Consider the following 17,482-nt stretch of genomic DNA (forward strand, 5'->3'; position numbering starts at 1 on the left):
GTGACACCTTGACTTTCTGTCACCAGAGAAAACCAGACTAACTAAGGATCACGCAGACACTACGACCCTGTAATGCTGCTGCAGCAGGTCACCCTCTTACCAACACAATAACTTTTTGAGCTCTTCCAAATGTGAGCCAGGAACCAAGGTGAAGGTGGAAAATGAGAGGGCGGGATACTATCCCAAGTCCTAGGAGTCCAATCTGATGGCCCACTGTGTCTGCTAAGAAGCAGAAAGCAAGGAGACAATCATTTTTTCCGCTAGAATTGTTGAGGAAGCATTCTCAGGAGTGTTCAGGGAAAAAAGCGAGCAGGGATTTTGTGTTTTTTCTGCCCTTTGCCATCTCTTCACCAAAGAGCCAACCCGTAAACAGGCTGACGGCAGGACGGAGTGAGCCCTGTCACTGGGTCTGGGGCTGAAAAGTGGCAGCAGCTTGGGGTGAGCCAACCTAGCACCACCCACGTTGGTAGAAGCAGCTCAACCTGAACGCCATTCCTGACCAGCATTCCACACTCGAGTCACTTCATGCTGGAGTTCAAGACTAGGGGAAAAACACAGGCTGCAGGAGACCAGTCTGAAAGCCCTGCTTTTTTCTCAATGCCCACTCCACCCCATCCCACCTGCCCACCTGCCCACGATGGGGCAGAATCCGGAGCAAGTGGGAAACTGGGGAAAGGATGAGGAGCCTGGAATAGGGAGTTCACAGACACCTGACACACTGTCAAGTTCACCCCAGTCTTTTATACTCATCTGGGTCTCCATTTCATCAGTCAAACGAAACACTCGAGACGAAATGATACTTAAGGGCCTTTCCAATAGTAACATGTATGAATCTTTAACATGCTATCTTCATGCGTCCTTGAAGAAATTATAAATAGGCCCCAAAGGCAAAAGTGGTGACATTCCAAGTCACATGACTTATTAGAATACCTCAGGGTTATACGATTATTCATTGTTAAAGAATAAATTAACAGTCTTACTATTAATTCTTAAATTTCACATTAATAACAGATATCAATACCTATCTATGATAGAGGTCTGCTAAAATAATGTTCAATTTGGGCCCCCTGGGTGGTACAGTCGGTCAAGCATCTGACTCTTGGTTTAGGCTCAGGTACATGATCTCAGGGTCATGAGATGGAGCCCTGTGTCAGGCTCCACGCTCAGCACAGAGCCTGCTTGACTTTCTCTCCATCTCCCTCTGCCCCTCTCCACCACTCATATATTCTTTCTCAAATAAATAAATAAACATTTAAAATAATAATAATGTCTGACTCTCCCAGGATAACTCTTTTATCCATGTAACTCTTGGGAGGAGAAGGCAGATACTCTTATCCCCCACATGACAGATGAGCAAACAGATTAAGACCGGGGACTCTTTTATCGTAACAGAGACAGGACTAGAATCCAGTAATCCCATTTCCAAGCTTCACCAAAGAAACCAAAGCAAGCTTACCAAAGAAACTTCACCTAACAAAGAACCCAGAGTATAAACGAGATTAAAATTAGAAAGAAAGGATTTAAGAACTTTCAAACACTTTGGAACCACTTATTAATAAACAATTGATAAGACTAGCTTGTGATTAGGGCATCTATTTAGAAGCAGGCCCTCAAGGACTGCCACCTGCCCGCCGTTTCCTTTTCCAACAAGTAGGCTATAATTGAGACTAGGCTTCCTTGCAATTAGCCCGTGTCTGTGGGGCTTAGCAATAGAACCACATGTCTAAAATTGTTGGGTTTAGACCTGCTTTAGAAAGCTGGCTGAATCAGAAGAACACGCTGGCTCCTTTTCACTCCTAGGAGTCTTTAATTAGGCTATCAAGGGGCCACAAGGATTAGGGCAGGTAATGGCAAATGTAAACAGCAAGTCACAACCCCAGCCTAAGGAGTAAGAAACCGAGAAAGTGCTTTTATTACCCAATTTAATCTTCACAGGAGCCCCCTCAGGTAAATACCAACATGATTATTTTATAAATGAGGAAGAAATAAAGAGTCGAAGTCACGTAGCCGGTGTGTGGACTCTGACCTAGGTATTTCTCACCCACGATTTGCTTTCTTCTCTCCATTAAACCACCTCCCCAAGGACCCTCTTGAGCTCTGACCCTCAAGAAAGCCAGTCCTGATCCACATCCCAAATACCACAAACGGACAAGAGGCTGATGGGTAGCTTGTGCATTCTTTTTTTTTTTTTTTTTTTTAAGATTTTATTTATTTATTTGACAGAGAGAAATCACAAGTAGATGGAGAGGCAGGCAGAGAGAGAGAGAGAGAGAGGGAAGCAGGCTCCCGGCTGAGCAGAGAGCCTGATGCGGGGCTCGATCCCTGGGCCCTGCGATCATGACCTGAGCAGAAGGCAACGGCTTAACCCACTGAGCCACCCAGGCGCCCCAGCTTTTGCATTCTTTCACTCAGTCAGGTACTCACACAGATGCTGACTGGCTACCGGGCATCAAGCTCTGAGGTGAGCACCGGGGATAAAACGGGGAGTAGGAACAGAACTGTCTTCACGCCGTTTACTGGACAGTCCGGCGAGGGAACGCTGATTAAAGAATCACACGAGTAAATTAACAGAAGGTGACCCATTCACAGAGAGGTCTAAGAGGCTGCCACGAGTTGTCAGGACATTTCTAAGTAGAAGAGGGCGCCCAGGGAACCCCAGGAGCTAACTGGATGACGACGAAGTGGGGACAAGCAGACGCATGACCGGAGACGAGGACGGAGACATGGAGAGAGCCGCACAAGGCACTTGGAGACCAGATCACGGATTTGGGTCCTGATCCAGAGCTACAGAAAGTCACTTAAGTGCTAAGTAGGGGTAAAGTGTGTACATTCCAAAAACGCCATCTCAGCTTCAGTGTGGCCCACAGAAGGAAGGAGAGAAGAATGGTGCCAAGATGCAGAGGGAGGCCCGCTCCCGGGCCAGGAGGCACAGTGGCGGCAAGAGCGAACCGCACGCGGGGGTACACAGCACCTCCTATGCCCCAGGCCCCATTCTGGGCACTTTGTAGGAATTCACTAAATCCTTACAACAGCTCTATGAAACATACTATTATCCCCATCTTATAAAAGAGAAGTTAAGTAATTTAATGGTATTACATACCCCCTTCATGTGCTCACTTCGCTCATAATCAGTCCCTTGCAAACATCTTTCATTCACTTGCCCCCACCGGAGTCTTCAACTAATTAAACTTCTTCTCACTAAACCAAACTAACCACTTCTCCAGGCCCACACCAAAGCAGCTAAGTTACCAACTAAGCTGTGTCTCTAGAGAAAATACCAACTACTGATTGGCATCAACTTAAAAAAATTTAAGTAGGCTCCAGGCCCATCGTGGGGCTTGAACCCATGACCCTAAGATCAAGAGTCACATTCTCTACCAACTGAGCCAGCCAGGTGCCCGTATTTTCAATTTATCACCACAAACCTCAAACACAACCCTCCATGCTGCCAGCAATCCTACAACATTTCCCTTGCTAGGTTCACTCTGCGACTCCCCCAAAATAACTCCTGCACATCTTTTTCTTTCTCGATAAACCTCCAGCCCCTATCAGCTAAATAATTTTGTCCCCAAGAGGCAACACTCAGACCAGTCATCTCCTAACTCCAAGTCTAACTACACACCAGCATTCTGCTTTCCCTTTTGTTACAATGAAAAGGCTTTGCTGATACATGACATATAACTTTTCATGTGTAGGATGGATCAGATTCCCTTTCATCTTCAGAAGCAATGTCCTCCGCTAGCATACGTCATTTTTCTCCCGCACAGACTCTCAAAAATGCCCCTACCCAACAAGCATGCGGTACATAGGCCAGCCCTGCCCCACAGAGTCCTACCAGTGGGAGTATGGAACTGAGACAGGCACCCGGGCATCTGGGAAGCAAGCTGACCTGGCAGTGACATCCAAGCACAGGCGCTGAGGACCTCTCAGACAGGGTCTGGACCAGTGAGGGTCTGATCAACTCACACAGTACATCGCACGGGAAGTGAGTTACAGACAAAATGCACACAGTAGTCCCACATGTAGGTCCCAGACTGGAAAAAATTAACTGGCCCTGCAGCACCTATAGCTTGAGAAGCCACACTCTAGAACAGTGCTTCTCAAACTTGAAAGTGCACCCAAATCAGCTGGGGGTCGCCCTGAAGTGCAGACTCGGACCCTGTAGGTCTGGAATGGGGCCCGAGGGTCCGTATTTCTAACAGGTTCCCAGATTAATCCAGAGGCCACATTTGGAAAGCGAGATTCTAGGATTTCTCATCTTAAATGAAACAAGATGGGATCGGGAGGGAGACAAACCATAAGACACTCTTAATCTCACAAAACAAACTGAGGGCTGCTGCGGGGAGGAAGGGTGTCGAGAAGGTGGCTGGGGGATGGACACTGGGGAGGGTATGTGCTATGATGAGTGCTGGGAAGTAGGTAAGCCTGATGATTCACAGACCTGTATCCTGGGGCAAATAATACATTATATGTTAATAAAAATAATTAATTTTAAAAAAAAAAAAAAAACAGAAACTGGGGCGCCTGGGTGGCTCAGTGGGTTAAAGCCTCTGCCTTTGGCTCAGGTCATGATCCCAGGGTCCTGGGATCGAGCCCCGCATCAGACTCTCTGCTCAGCAGGGAGCCTGCTTCCCCCCCGCCCCCGCCTGCCTCTCTGCCTACTTGTGATCTCTGTCAAATAAATAAATAAAATCTTAAAAAAACAACAGAAACAATAAACTCTCCCTTGATCTCACACCTCCTTCCAGCTGGGCCAGCCCCCGTGTCTCTGTTGCTTCTCACAGCAAAACCGAGTGGTCTCTGCTCTCCACTTCCGCACCCCTCATTCTCAGTTCACGCCAATCAGCCTCCTGTCCTCAACGCTCCTCAAAAACTGTTCATCAGGGCCAAAGGCCTCAACACTGCCAAATTCTATGTGGTCTCTTCCTTACCCACCAAACGGCATTTAACACAAATAACCACTCTTTCTCCATTGAAACCCTTTCTTCCTTCCTTGGTTCCAGGATATCACACTTTCTTGATCTTCCTCGTCCACAGGTCAGCCTCAGTCCACCCTGCTTTCTCCTCTGCTTGGCCAGAGACAGTCCCGGGGCCTCTCTTCTTTACCGGTACCCTCCCTTCTTTGGGCAATCTCCTCCAGTCCCATGATTTTTAGTATCAATGACCTCCAAATTTTCATCTCTGGCAATGACCTCCCTGAATTCCAGAAGCATATCGGACAGCCTTCCTGACTTCTCTACCTGAATGTGTAACCGATAGCCCATATCCATATCTTCTCAGACTCTGGATGGTATTTACCCCCCACCCTCCTTTCCCCAAACTCATTCCTTTTTACATCTTCCCCCAATTCACAATACCGCCATTCACCCAACTGCCCAGGCCAAACACCCCATCATGCCGAGTGTCTCTTTCCCTAACATCCCACCTGCAAACAATCAGCAGGTCCTATCAAGTCCACTTCTGAATTTTCTTGAACCTATCCCCCTGCTTTCTACATCCCCTATTAGGCACCCTGGTCCAAGCCACTGGACTTGCCCCCTACCTACTCCAACAGCCTCCTTAAGTCTCCCTGCTACCAACTCTGCCCTATAGATACGGCACTCTCCGGATAGCGGCAAATTAAATTTATAAACATTTAATCAGAGTCTTGATCGATATAGACTAGATCTGATATAGTCAAGACTATTCTGCTTAAAAACAACATAACAAAACACCTCTCACAGCTTTCCCTTTCACTTAGAATAATCTAAAATCCTTACCAGAGTCTACAAGGACCTGTGGGACATGGCCCTTACTTACCTCTCTGACCTCATCTCCTACCAGGTCCCCTCCCCACTTCCCGCTTCTTCCACCCAGTGTTCATTCCAGCCTTGGGGACTTTGCACAAGCTGTTCCCTCTTCCCTCTGTACAGCTGGCTCCTTTTGGTCATTGAAGGGTCAGCTTAAATTCTATCACCTCCATGAAGACTTGACCAGACAACGTAAGGTTGCTCTCCACCTGTAACATATCACATGGGTTCATGTGCACCTGTAGCACTTAACCTTATCTGGTATTTTGTTTACTGTCTTATTGCTCGTCTCTTCCTCCCCACCCCTACCCTCACCTTCTATCATCACTATATCCCCCGGGTTTTCCATCTACAACCGGGCCTGGATGACAATAACTAGAGGGGTCTGGAGCACAGGGGAGCAATCCAGGCTCCAATACATAAACTTATGAGTCACGTCCAGAGGTGTGGTTACTAAAGCCGATGGGACGGATGAGATCACCGAGGCAGAGTGTCTACTATGAGCAGAGAGGAGGGCCTGGGACAGTAGAATACTTCATAGCTGTAGAATGGATGAGCCTACAAACACAGGCCAGAAGTAGGAGGAAGAATAGGACAGTGTTACGTCACCGGAGCCAAGACAAGAGAGTGTTTCTGGAAGGAAGGCGTGGTCAACAGCATCAACTTCACTGAGAAAATGACCAAAAAAACCCCCAAAACAAAAACAATCTGTTGAATTCGGCCTCCCAGAGGTCATGAGTGACCTTACTGAGAGGTGTACAATGAAGTGACAGAAAGCTGCCTGGGACAGGCTAGGTGGAGGGAGGCCGTGAGTACAGACAGCTACTCAGAGAAGTTCGGCTATTTCAAGTGAAGATGACGGATTCGAGAGAACGCGGAGTGGAGGACACCTGGTTTCGTCTGTTTCTGCTTAAAGGGGGCACTTGCCTCATGTACGAGAGGCAAGTAAGTCCTGGTGGCTGCCAAGTCACCCAAAGGCTTTGAGCCTTTTTCCTCAGCTTAGAATTCCACTCGCCTTGGACTGATTTCCAAATGTGACTTGGACTCATTCCCAAATGATTCCAGAGTAACAATCTGGAAGCCCTTTTCACACGTATATCTCATCTTCCTCACTACACCAGGAGATTAAAAATGCCCTTCTCTACACTTTCCCTTGGTGCATCAGGAACAGAAGACATGGCTGTTTATTACTGGAGGGCCTGGGTTTAGGTTCGCTCTGCCCTTTTAATTTCAAGGTACATTTTGGGGGAGTCATCATTATTTCTACCCTCAGCAAGAAATTTCTTTCCATATATATATATATATATATGTATAGATAGATAGATAGATGTAGTCTCTAGAGAGCTTCCCTTTGTCTCTATTGCACACTCCTCCTCTGCCTTGCTCGCCGCCCAGGCAACACCCTCTAATGGAAAGAGTCCACATGGTCTCGGGAGCCAGGCCACCTCGGTCCCCCTACAATCCAGTCACATAGCACTTGAGGTGATTCCACTTCCCGATCTCACGTTCCTCGAGTGTACACAGAAATTATAATATCTAAACTTCACGGGGCTGATGTCGGGATGTTAGGAAAATACACCTGGAGTGTACACACACGAGGCCTGGCAGAGAGTGTATTCTACAAATGTGAATCCGATTTTCTTCTCGTCACATTCTAATAAAGCGTTACATCCCCTGCCCATTTTTATTTAGCTTCTCTTTCCCTCCGAGTGTACCACGAAGCCCTAAGGAGAGGAACCTTGAGAAATTCATTAGCCCAGTCCAGCAGAAACAATTTGGAAGAAGTACTAAGAGAGGCGGGCAGCGCAGAGGCGTCACCGGGTAGCATCTGAAAGGGCAGGGAGGACGCCCCTGTCAGAAGACCTCAGCCACCGCGCTGCCCGGTTCTCTGCGTCTCCCCACAACCCCTGGTCCAAGTTTCCTTCTTGTAGCCCTGCACGTGTCTCTAGATCTTGTCCTCTTCGTAAGTCCTCCCTGCCAGCAAGTCTCAAGTCCGCGTCCTCGGGATTACACCCTGAGCAAAGCGTGCGCACCGAGAGCACACGGGTACTGAGCGGTAATGCTGGGCAATGAACTCCTGAGAACCGTCCGTCCCATGTACTGGCTCTGTGACCCTTGTGGATTCTTATAATTCTCTGAGTAAAAGTTTCCTCATTTGTAAAACAGAAATGACCAATATATCCGGACTATATAAAATTGTAAGGATTAAATGAAATAACATATGTCGAAGTACTTTGGTCGGTATAAAACACGGTTATTGTTATATTACAGGTACACAAGACAGCTGCACAGTCTACCTTTGGCCAGTTTAGGTGTGTTACTAAGAAAGTCCTCAGTCCTGGGACACCTGGGTGGCTCAGTCGGTTAAGCGCGCCTGTCTTCAGCTTGGGTCACGATCCCAGAGTCCTGGGATCAAGTCCCACATCAGGATCCTTGCTCAGTGGGGAGCCTACTTCTCCCTCTGGCTGCCCCCCCTCTGCTTGTACCCTCTCTGACAAATAAATAAATGTTTTTTAAAAAAAAAAAAAAGAAAGAAGGAAGGAAGTCCTCAGTTCTGGAGTAGTCTGTTCATTATCTATGGCTACCTGTTTCTACTTCAAGTTTTCCCATCCCTGGCAGCTGAAAAATGTATATTCTTTCTAATTTCACTTGATTCTCTTTTCTTAGCAAGGATTCTTTAACTTCTCTGACTAAATGGCTCCACGTTCCCAGAATGGTAAAGACCATTGGCCTTGATGCTCTCTAAGGGCCCTTTGTGGCTCTAACATTCTAAGCCTCTCCATCCTTTGCTCCCAGAGTACTTTGTCCATCTCTCTACTTGCACAATTTCGTTTACTTTGCATTATAGCTTTATTTTATACCATCTCCTAAGGAGAGAGCAGAAGGTTGTCTGAGTTTTATGTTCCCCATAACACTTAACATAAAACTTTGTACACAGAGCTCTGAGGTCCAAAAATATTGGCTGATTGACTCAATGCTAATTTCTAATTTTTTGTGCTTATTGTCCATACCAAACAGTAATTATAGACTACCCTCTTATTCTTTTATGCTTTTTTGGTACCTCTACAGGCCTGGCACAGTGTGAAACACATTGTCAATATTTTTTTAAAGACTGGTGACTGGTTTATTTCTTGGCCAAGGTGAAAAAGCCCTATCAACCTATCCTACCTACAATTTTTAACAACTTGCTCTGGTTACTGACAAATATAAACATGACATTTATCACTGTCACAGAAGGAAACTGCATAACAGAGTTATGCACAGAGTTATTACACAGATAGAAACAAATGAAATCCACAGGTTGAGGGGCCTTGTTCTCCCCAGTGGCGTCAAAAATATGGTAAAGGGGCACCTAAGTAGCTCAGTGGGTTAAGCCTCTGCCTTCAGCTCAGGTCATGATCCCAGGGCCGTGCAATCAAGCCCCACATTGGGCTCTCTGCTCAGCGGGGAGCCTGCTTCCCTTCCTTTCTCTCTGCCTGCCTCTCTGCCTCTGTGATCTGTCAAATAAATAAATAAAATCTTTTTAAAAAAATGGTAAAAAGGCAAATATATTGATAGTCAGCAGACCTGGACTCCAGAGTTTATCTCTAGAAGATGGGCAGTCTCTCTTCTTTTTTTTATAAAAGGGGGCTCAAGGGGGCTCCTCCCCCTTGAGATTGGTCTAGGCCTCATGACTGACTTCTAACGACAAGAACGTGGCAAGAATTATGAGATGTCATTTCCAAGACTAGGTTATAAAAGACTGAATTCCCTCTGCTGGCACTTTCTCTCTTTCACCATCTCTCGCTTCGATGAAACTAGCTGCTGTGGAGAGGCCCCTATGGCAAGGAACTGAAGGTGGCCTCCATCTATCAAGCAGCAAGAGTTTGAGGCCCTCAATCCAACCACAAGGACCCGAATCCTGCCAACCACCTCTGAGTGAACTTGAAGCTGGCCCTTCCTCAGTCACACCTTGATGGCTGACGTCTTGATCATATCCTGTGTGAGACCTTAAAGCAGGCGATCCAGCGAAAACCATGCCTGCCTTCCTAACCTACAGAAACTGATATAATAAATGTGTATTGTTTTATGCTGCGACATATAACTAACATACCCTGTATATTAAGGGGGGGCACCTGGGAGTATATTAAGATCCAACTCTTGGTTTCATCTTGGGTCATGGTCTCCAGATTACAGGATCTAGCCCTGCATCAAGCTCTGCGCTGGGCATGGAGTGTGCTTGAAATTCTTTTCCTCACTCTCTGCCCCTCCTCCAGCTAGCACTTTTTTTTTTTTTTTAAGATTTTATTTATTTATTTGAGAGGACTTGAGAGGGAGAGAATGAGAGAGAGAGAGAGAGAGAGAGCACAGGAGGGGGAAAGTCAGAGGGAGAAGCAGACTCCCTGCTGAGCAGGGAGCCTGATGCAGGACTGGATCCTGGGACTCCGGGATCATGACCTGAGCTAAAGGCAGTCGCTTAACCAAATGACCCACCCAGGCACCCCAGCTAGCACTTTCTCTCTTTAAAATAAATTACTAAAATCTTTTTTTTTAAATATTTTATTTATCTATTTGACAGACAGAGATCACAAGTAGGCAGAGAGGCAGGCAAAGAGAGAGAGGAGGAAGCACGCTCCCTGCTGAGCAGAGAGCCCTATGTGGGGCTCGATCCCAGGACCCTGGGATCAAGACCCGAGCTGAAGGCAGAGGCTTTAACCCACTGAGCCACCCAGGCGCCCCAATAACTAAAATCTTTAAAAAGAATTTTTTTTTAATAAAAAAGGGAGGGGATGTGGAGAGAGAACCTATGGATTAAAAAGATTCTTTTAAAAGACATACAGACCTGGGGCACCTGGGTGGCTCAGTGGGTTAAAGCCTCTACCTTCGGCTCAGGTCATGATCTCAGGGTCCTGGGATTGAGCCCCACATCAGGCTCTCTGCTCAGCAGGGAACCTGCTTCCTCCTCTCTCTCTTTGCCTACCTCTCTGCCTGCTTGTGATCTCTGTCACATGAATAAATTTAAAAAAAAAAAAAGAAAAAAGACATACAGACCAATCACAATGCATGGATCTTAACTGGGTCCTGATTCAGACCAAACCATAAAAAACAAATGAGAATCATTGAAGAGAAAACAAAAATCTGAGTGACTGGGTGGGTATTTGATGATATTAAAGAATTCTTAAGTTTTTTTATGTGATTATTAAAATTGTAGGGTTTTTTTTTTATTATTTTAAGAAGCCCTTAACTTCTAAAGATATGTAATGAAACGCTTACAGATAAAATGATACAATGTCTGGAATCTGCTTCAGAACAATACAGAATGGGGTTAAGTGGATAAGGGTATGGATGAAACAAGATTGGGCATGAGCTCCTAACTGTTGAAACTGGGGGTAGGGTCCATGGAAGTCCCATTATGAAGTCTCCTTTTGTATAAATTTGAAATTTTCTCTAACAGAAAAACCTAAGAAAGGGGAGGGGTTGGGCAGAATCCAAGAGCCCAAGGAAGGGCCTTCCAGTTATGACAATCTAGGATTCGGTACTAATCCCAAAGAACCTCAAAGCCTTCAATACAGCCACTCTGATGTTCCGCAGGTTTCCTACACTGGATATACCAGTCCATGCCAGTGACCAGCATTAACAACTTTCCCACAAAAATCCTGTTGAGCACTTAGAGCTGATGAATTACTTAAGATTATTAGTACAATTTGGCCCAGACAGGTAAAGAGGATGGAGTGATACAGTGGCTAATTGCTAGAAGATGCTTGGCACAAACCAGAAGGAATCACCCTAGGTCTTCCTGGTTTGGGAAACCACCCCTGCTGTGATTCACTGTGGCCTGCCTTGGGACACTCCAGCCTCCCACCTACGCGGGTGTTTTAACATTTCCTCCATGTGCTATGTATAGACTTAATTTCTTAATCCCTTAAAGTTTTCTTTCAATTGCCATGAATGACCTATTTTCCAACTTCCAATTGTGTTCAGCTAATTAAAAAAGAACAACAACAACAACAACAAAAAAAAAACCCTCATGATCAACAGTTCTACAAGAAAAGAACTTCAACAGGTTAGACATAATTTCTTCGTTTTCATGTCAGAGTCTCTGATTCTTAGGTTAGAGAATCAACCTTTGAAGTTCCTACTAAAGAAGAAGATTCACAGCACAAAGTAAAATCAGGACAGAGAAATGAGAACTTCATGACTATATTCTAGCCCCTAAGCCTTCACTTCTCCCTAAAAGAACAGTCGAGATTTATACTCCGACGAGTTTTCAACCTTGGCTAATTATTAGAAAAACCTAGGAGCTTTTAAAAATATCATTACTGTCTGGCAACCGACTCCATTTCTACAATGAGTCAATGATATGAAAAAGGGGGATCAGAAGAAGAAGGAATCTACAAACAAAGAAACTTTGGAAACATAATACTGTGTGGCTGGTCAGAGCCTTACCCTACCTAACTAACTGCAAAGACGTTTTCGAGACTATCAAGGAAATCTGATTATGATCTTATCTAGATATTATTAAGCACCTGTTAATTTCATTAAATGTGATAATGGCATTATGGTTATATAAGAAAATGTCCATATTTAAAGATGTAGATAGGGGCACTGGGTGGCTCAGTGGGTTAAAGCCTCTGCCTTTGGCTCAGGTCATGATCCCAGAGTCCTGGGATCGAGCCCCGCATCATGCTCTCTGCTCAGCAAGGAGCCTGCATAGCCCTCTCTGTCTCTGCCTGCCTCTCTGCATACTTGTGATCTCTGTCTGTCAAATAAATAAATAAAAATCTTTAAAGAAGTACACAAAAGTGTGTAGGGGTGAGGCACCAGGGTGGCTCAACTGGTTAAGTGTCCAACTCTTCTGCTCAAATCATGATAACAGGGTCGTGAGATCAAGCCCTGTGTCCACATAGTCTGCTTGTCCCTCTCCCTCTTCTGCCCCTCCCCATACATGCGTTCTCTCTAATAAATAAAACAAAATCTTTTTTTTTTAGAAGTGTGTAGGGGTAAAATGACATGATTTCTGTGATTTGCTTTAAAATTCAACACATTAAAAAGAACAGAAATGAAGCAAATGTAACAAAATCTTGAAAACTACTGAATATAGATTTATGTAGGTTCACTATATTAGCCTCCCTCCTTTTATGAATGTTTGAAATTTCTCATAATAAAAAAAAAATTGGGGGCTCCTGGGTGGCTCAGTCATTAAGCGTCTGCCTTTGGCTCAGGTCACGATCGCTGCATCCTGGGATCGAGCCCAACATCAGGCTCCCTGCTCCGAGGGAAGCCTGCTTCTCCCTCTCCCGCTTCCCCTGCTAGTATTCCCTCTCTGTCTCTCTCTGTGTCAAATAAATAAATAAAAATTTTTTTGAAGTTTTAATTAATTAACTAGTTAATTAATTAAATCGAGGTGCCCCTGGGTGGCTCAGTCTTGTTAACCATTTGACTCTTTTTTTTTTTTTAAGATTTTTATTCATTTATTTGACAGAGAGAGATCACAAGTAGGCAGAGAGGCAGGCAGAGAGAGAGAGGAGGAAGCAGGCTCCCCGCTGAGCAGAGAGCCCGATGCGGGACTCGATCCCAGGACCCTGAGATCATGACCTGAGCCGAAGGCAACGGCTTAACCCACTGAGCCACCCAGGCACCCAACCATTTGACTCTTAATCTCAGCTCAAGGCTGGGTCTTGGCTAGGGGCTTGATCTCAGGGTTATGAGTTCAAGTTCTACACTGAGCTCCATACTGGGCATGGAGCCTACTTTAAAAAAAAAAAAAAGAATGCTAACAACTAGTACAACCAAACTCTTTAGCAATATCTACCAGAGCTGACATATGGCCCAGAATTTTATTCCTAGGTATACACCCAAGAGAGGTGAGTGCATATATCCACCAAAAGACTTCAAGTATCCATGTCAGCTTTGTCATAGAGCCCAAACTGTTAAGATCCCAAACGTCTGGGGCACCTGGATGGCTCAGTCAGTTAAGCATCTAAGTAGAGCAGAGAGGACATACAGAGTGACCTCTTTGACAAGAGGAACGATCTAGGGCAAGGGAGGAAAAATGAAGGTCAGTGCGAATGGAACTAAGAACAAAGCTGTAGGAGAATGAATTTCACAATTCCTATTTTAGTTCTAGCTTCACTACCAGCTGGCTATGGGTATGACCTTAGGCAAACTGCTTCATCTCTCCAGGCCTCCCTATGATTTCGTACAGCTTTTAAACTAAGTCTGGAGAGGAGGGTGAGAGGAATCAAGTAAAAACAGGCCCCTCTGGAAGACGGTAGGATTGCCTCTAATGTAGATAGCACTTACCATCCTATATTGTAATTATCTACTTGTTTATCTCCCCCCACCAAACTGTGAGCTCTTAAAAAGCCAAGATTATAGTATTTCATCTCCAAATCTAAGCACATGCATAGAACTTGGCACATAGGAATAGTTCAGGAACTGCTCAATGGCTAAATAGTTGAACACTACGAGAAATGCCTATATTTATTTTCTAACAAGCACAGGTGTACTTACATAAGGAAGAACAATTCATCTCCCACATGTAACACTGAGTAATAACATTGAATAATATTATTTTCTTTATTAACACCAACTAAAGGAAGTCCAGATTCTAGGATGCCCAGAAACATCAGAAAGGCTCCCCTGAGATGTCCTGCCAGAGGCCTCAAAAGCCCATGCTTCTTACTCTCCCTAGTATTGCTAACACTAATACCTAATGCTTATACCTTATTTCATAGTTCAAAGCACTTTCATTTCCATATACCCAAATAATTCTCACAACTCTATGAGGCGGTATTATCAAACCCATTTTATACGTGAGGAAACAGGTTCATAATATAAATAATTTGCTAACCTAAGGCAAGCTGAAAGCTTCGAAAGGAAGGCTTTCATAGGCAGCCCCTGTCTTCAGTGCCCAGAACGAGAAACAGGAACATCACCAATTCCACTTCCCCAGTCTCCAGGATAGATCGGTCAGTCTACTATCAGCTTTGCTTTATTAAGCTAACTACCTCTTAAGTCTTCCTTATCCCCATAAGAATCAGTTATACAGATTTTGTTTTATTTTGGGGGCAGGGGAGAGAGACAGTGAGAGAAAATCTTAAGCAGTCTCCACTACCAGTATGGAGCCCCATAAGGAATTTGATCTTACAACCCTGATGTCATGACCTGAACAGAAATCAAGAATCAGACACTTCAACTGAGTAACCCAGGGGCCCCTACAGATTACTTATATTATGTTTTAAGCAAAAAAATAAGGCCAACCCAGGGAGAAAAATCCCAAGACTACAAACAGCCACACTTTGTCAAAAGCTGCTCGCTAACCACCCTGTTTATAAAGCTAAAGAAATCAAAGCAAAATTTGCTCCAATGGGAAGCTCTAAACCCTGCTGACCCAAGAGCCCTGCCGCACTGAGGGTATCCGCCAGCCATGCACAGCTGAGTCAGTCTGTACTTGCTCCAGCATTTTCTCACTAACTCGGACTGTTCCGTTTTCTCCATACCACTGAGAATTCTCACAGAGCAAAGGTCCTATCTTCCAGTTAGGAAGGTCCTGCTTCTCTAAATGAGCACATAGTACCCAAAATCAGACCACTAAACTTGTTTTTGTGTCCCAGTAATTGACATAAACTGCCTTTCCCAAAATGAAAAATTAAACTACTTTAAGTAATTAACAGGCTGATCTTTTTCAACAGAACAACACATATAGAATCTAGATTCTCGAAAAAGCAAAGATCAAAGGACACTTAGCACTACGATAATGCCAGGCACACATTTTAGAGGTGCTGAATAAAAGTACGCTAAATAAGTGATAACTTAAAGCCCATTACAAATCACTTACGACAGAATAAAATAACTAAGGACCAAGAAAGATGGGCACAGAATGCCAAGTTAACTGGAAAAAAAGTAAATCAGATTCCAAGGCAGTTCCACCCAAGGTCATGCTTGGGGTCCCACAAGGGATCACTCTAAATTTAAGCACCACATTACATCTTCACAGAGACTTACAGCCTCAGTTCGTGCATGGGGGGACTCCGGGGGGGGCAGTGGCTAGTATATAGGCTAGCACATAGGTCCTCTCACCTAGAGGAGCATCTCACTCAGCAACAGCTCTCCCCCTTCCTCCAGTTACTCCCCACTCACACGCCCTGAGGCCCAGCCACAGGACTAGAGAGTTAAGCCAGGCAGAGCTAAACACGGGAGGAAATTAGCATGCCACCTGACACTTCTCTGGCACAGCCTAGACTGATTAATTTAAGTCACAAACATGACCAAAGAGTCTACTATGCTGGTGAAACTACTCTTATTCTGCAAACTAAAAATAGCTTATGGATCAAACAGGAGCATTCCTCAAGTGCTTTTGCCCTGTCACCCACGCAAAGCTCCATTTCCTCAAATCCCTCACCTAGAGTGTTTTTTGGGGAGCCCCATCCGCCCACCTCTCCATCTGCCCCACTCCTCTCCCTAATCCCCTGCACAGAGCAAGAGACCTAAACTCCTTCACCTGAACTCAAGCTTTAAAAGTTTGTTTCTAGGGCGCCTGGATGGCTCAGTAGGTTGGGCCGCTGCCTTCGGCTCGGGTCGTGATCTCGGGGTCCTGGGATCGAGTCCCGCGTCCGGCTCTCTGCTCGGCAGGGAGCCTGCTTCCTCCTCTCTCTCTCTGCCTGCCTCTCTGCCTACTTGTGATCGCTCTGTCAAATTAAAAAAAAAAAAAAAAAAAGTTTGTTTCCAGTCACAAGCATGTACAAAGCTTGGAGGCTACTGCCTTGTGTTAAGCCCCAGCCGATGGGCTCCACTGCAGCAAATAATGAAAAGCAAAGAAAAAATGAAGGACAAGACAGGGCATGAGCAGGAAGTCAGCTAAACGCTTTTCATTCAAGCAGGACTGGAGGGAACCCCACCCACTGGGAAGGAGAAAGCACGAGGTGAATGGTTTCCAGTACAGAGTCAGACTGTATCTGGCTTGAGGTCCTTAAAACACAACATCAAGCCTGCTCTGGGGACAGACTCATCCCCAAGGAGCTCTGGGTACCCTACAAGAATCATTAAGCTGTCCTCGGGTTGACGTGACATTTTTAGGGGGAACAAGCTCTATAATTTAAGCTGAACAAGCCAAGCTTAAGCCACAGATTTTCTAGAGCCGAGGGACGGGCTCAAACCATTTCACTAGGAAGTGGGAGCTCAGACAGAAGCTAAAAATCCTGTCCTCAGTAGCTCTCCCTCCCGCTGCGCCCTGAGGTAAGCTGGCACGCCTCTTCCAAAGGTGGAAACTAACTGTGGACTTTGAACTTCCTTATAGCCCCTTGTTCTCTGCAATAGCATCAGAAGAATGCCACAGTACTATGCCACCCTGCATGGTCTGAACAAAGCATTGGCTAGTCAAGAACAGTTACCTGGGATAAACATTAATATACTCCCCACAGATCCAACTTCGAAGTCTTGTTTCACTCCTGGTTTAACCTTTTACATTCTCTCTAAAAACAAAAAACAAAAACAAAACTGGCTTATCTAGAAAACCCACACTCTCAGAAACATTCCTACTGCGGGGGGGGGGAGGGGGAGTGGAATTTAGCTTGAGACACCCCCCCCCCATACACTATGGTAAAGTTCCTATACAGAATCTATGCCGTGTGTCAGAGCAAACTAAGTTGTGGCCCTTCTTAGACCAGCGTCAGAAGCTTCCAGGATTCATGAAATCAAAAAATATCAGTGCT

General features: G+C 45.2%; 1 protein-coding gene across 3 annotated transcripts in view; it reads right to left on the reverse strand.

Annotated features, from left to right (window-relative positions):
- LUZP1 (leucine zipper protein 1) overlaps positions 1-17,482 on the reverse strand; it is a 99,149-nt gene that overhangs the window by 35,785 nt on the left and 45,882 nt on the right. Inside the window, exon 1 of one of the 3 annotated variants that reach the window (XM_044237406.1) lies at positions 17,162-17,209. The exons of the other annotated variants lie outside the window; for them this stretch is intronic. The gene's annotated coding sequence lies outside the window, so the exon portion shown is untranslated. Of the gene's footprint in view, positions 1-17,161; positions 17,210-17,482 lie in introns of those variants that run through there. 3 annotated transcript variants of the gene reach the window in all.

Source organism: Neovison vison, chromosome 2 (genome assembly GCF_020171115.1).
Source record: "Neovison vison isolate M4711 chromosome 2, ASM_NN_V1, whole genome shotgun sequence".
Classification (NCBI taxonomy): domain Eukaryota; kingdom Metazoa; phylum Chordata; class Mammalia; order Carnivora; family Mustelidae; genus Neogale; species Neogale vison.